Source organism: Glycine soja, chromosome 18 (assembly GCF_004193775.1).
Source record: "Glycine soja cultivar W05 chromosome 18, ASM419377v2, whole genome shotgun sequence".
Classification (NCBI taxonomy): Eukaryota; Viridiplantae; Streptophyta; class Magnoliopsida; order Fabales; family Fabaceae; genus Glycine; species Glycine soja.
The window spans coordinates 43,077,228-43,080,743 of NC_041019.1; the positions used below are offsets into that span (position 1 = coordinate 43,077,228).

Sequence of the window (3,516 nt, forward strand, 5' to 3'; positions counted from 1 at the left end):
GAGAACAAAGGGTGCCGCCGAGCAACGGTTGCTAAACTTGCCTGGAATTTATTGCAAACTTTGAGTATTTTTTAAATTGTGAACTATAAATTCCAATTTTGTTTCATGAACAAGCTCTGTTAATTGTGTAGAAGTTTAGTTAGGCTTTTGTGTATGAACTAGTATGCAATCCACGGGTGGCTTGATTAGTTCAATTACAATAAAATTGGAAATTGTGAATATAATTTGTTTTCACTCATAAATATAAAGGAAAATAATTAAAATACACAGAAAATCAAAAATATATTATGTAAATAAGAATACAGGAAACAATAAGCAAGATAAACATGAAAATATTATTGAACATGTACCTATAAATCATTAATCGACTCTAGTCATATTGAATAACTGAAAAAGAAAAAGGCGACTAACTCTTTATTCTTTTTATATGTTTACACGTACATGTGACTAGCCCATATTGAATCCCCTCTATTTGAAGCTTCCCCTTGCTCTGTCAGTGCAAATTATGCACAAACTCCTCCTTCGTGAAGTTACTCATCTGCACATAAAATCTACAAACTACAAATTCAATTCAAGTTTGTTAAAAAAATAGCAACAAAATAAAAAAAGCACTTCACAGTTAACAACATGCTTTATAACTTCTATCCAAATAATTTAATATCACCACTTTGATCCTAAATAATTTAAATAAAAACTATTGTTGCAGAAATGGATCATGCTAGTAGAAAAGGATTTGTCAGTAATATTTAAAATTCAAATAAAATACAACCATATTTTCTTAATTTAAAATGTGTGATATATTATTTTAATTAACATTCATAGTTTTGTATTTTCGATCATTTACTTCTTAAACAATAAATATTTGTGAATTTTTAAAATGATTAAATGATACAATAATTTTATTTTATCTTACAATAATAGGTTAAATTACTAACTAATTTACAAATGATTCAGAGACCTGTTGAATCGTCATTAACATTTTATAAAGGTCGGTTTCCTTTTGATATCCGCATCAACGCCACAGAACTTGATCGCAGCTCGATCATAAGCCCTGAAACAAAATAATAATAATAATAATAATAATACGAAATATTTCTTACGCTTAAACAAAACCAAAAACACCTAATCACAAAATTCAAATTACCTTGCCGCAGCATGCATTGTGTCAAATCCACCTAAAAGAAAATAAAGAAAAAGAATGCGATATTAAAGAAAACTGTAGTTAATGTAAAGTGAATCTTCTACTTGCACAATCAAATACATTGTGAGGAATTAACACAAAAATGTGATATCCTCCGCAAGTGAATCATGGATTCTTCACACCGCAAGCACTTGAACAATCAATTTCTACAAACACAACCTTATCCATCAGTCAAGACATCATTTTTTCCATCATAATTCAGAAAAAAAAAATACCCTATACCTGAGGGTACTCCACCCAAGGGGCCCAAACAAATTTACATATACACACAATATCATAGGGAGTAAAATCAGTAATTGCTTATGGTAATTGTTAACAAACTAAACATAACAAAAATAGACTTGATAAATCAGTAATTCCTATTACATTAAAAGAATTATACATGTCTTCTTTATTTTATTTATATAATCAAATACACAATATCATTAGAACCCAAAAATATACATATAAGAAAATATTTTTATTTCTATTTTTGTTAACTTTATAATAAAAAAATTAGGTGTGGGACCTGTGCGTTGCATGATTTTTAAAAAATTTAAAGTGATAAAAAAAATAGAAGGAAAAAGTGGAAAAAAAAAGAAACGTGCTGCTGTGGGACAATTTATATATATATATATATATATAAGTACATTGAACAGTGCTGATTTCAAAAGATGCAAGATTCATATTACCTCATTCTTGTGAGTTCCTCCTTCTCTTTGCTGTAACAATCATGAGCACAGCCAGAGAAGGCCAACATGTCCATCTCATATCTAAGATGAAGTGCAAGGACAAGTCTCTTTTCCCTCAAAACCTTGACCATCCTTCTGCCAAGTTCTCCTATCTGAGTAGTAAACCTCAGAGCATTGAAGTTTACTCGGCATCGTAGCTTCTGAATCCCACCAGGTAGTCCATTATTTGCAAGTCTAGCATCTGTTCTATTTAGTTGTATGACCTTGTGTTTCAGCAACAGAGGAAGGACCTGTTTAAGTAGTTAAGGACAATTAGTTGCTAACTTGGAATAAAGAACTGAGTCAAAATCTGATAAGTGCAAAGATAATGTGAACCAAGCAAATACCTGATTTTCATAGTATGAGATATTAGACCATCTAATGGGTGGCATTGAGTATAATAATCCTAGTTCAACTCTTTTCTTGACCTTAGGTGGCAGTATCTTTATTATTCGAATCTCGTCTCTCAAGGAGGTAATGAAATTATCTACATCAAATATATCTTTGAAGTCACTGCCACATCAAGGAGACATGATATCAAAGAAATGAAGATATTTCAATTATTTTTAAACATACCAAACAAAACAAAAATATAATAGAAACATAGACTATAAGAATATGAGATTCTCTACCTAGAAAACAATAAATATGTTTGGTATGTACAAAAATATTTAAGACAATTGACATACTAGCTTGAATGAATTAGAGAAAGATTCCACCATGTATGCCAAATAGATAATTTTTTATATAATTACTCACTATTGTATATGTCTGATTTAAAAAATAAAACATCAAAAAGGATATATAATAAGTTGAAAAGTTAATAAGATAAAAAATAAACACACTTGTTAAAGTTAAATCAATAACGCATAATAATAATGATAATAATAATAATAATAATAACAATAACAAAATAAATAAATAAATTAATTAATTACATATAAAAAGAGAAAGTAAGGAAAATTTCTAATTTTTATTGCACTACCGACGTGATTTGTCTCCCGTGTGAATCTCAGCATTAAAGTTGGTATAGGAAACATCAATTATGGGCTGAGGGACCACAATAATAAATGTTAGCAATCAAATACTTTTAATATATGTAGCTTTGTGAGTTTGGATGAAGCCCACATAGTCACTTTGATGACAGCAAATTGTAATAGGCTAGATGTGAGTTGTGGTGTTTGTCTTTGGTAAGCTCAGTCTTAAGAGGCATATCAAAAGAGGATTTTATTTTTCTTTGGTAATCTTTTCACTGCCCCTTTTCTTTGTTTGTTCGTGTGGGGAGATCTTCCCTGCTATCCTTTTAAACACACCAAACAAAACAAAAACATAATAGAAACATAGACTATAAGAATGAGATTCTCTCCCTAGAAAACAATACCTTATGCTCACTGCTCTTCCTGCCTTTTCGAAAATGGTAAACACAAATCCAAGCTCATCTCTTGTACAATTCTAAATACAAATCTATTAAAATGCTGGAATGAAAATATATCCCATGTGAAAAATAAATAATTTTAAAAGTAACACAAATTTAGAATTAAAATAAGAAATATGAAAATATACAAAAAAATATCATCTTGACATTTGATCAAACACATAACCTGC

General features: G+C 29.4%; 1 long non-coding RNA gene across 1 annotated transcript; it reads right to left on the bottom strand.

The window, feature by feature from the left end:
* Nucleotides 1-353: 353 nt before the first annotated feature.
* On the bottom strand, nucleotides 354-2,471 carry LOC114395297. The gene is made up of 5 exons (XR_003662991.1): nucleotides 2,259-2,471; nucleotides 1,873-2,162; nucleotides 1,145-1,175; nucleotides 959-1,051; nucleotides 354-551 (listed from the first exon to the last, which is right to left on the bottom strand). It is a non-coding gene; the product is annotated as an uncharacterized LOC114395297 (long non-coding RNA).
* Between the last annotated feature and the right edge of the window lie 1,045 nt (nucleotides 2,472-3,516).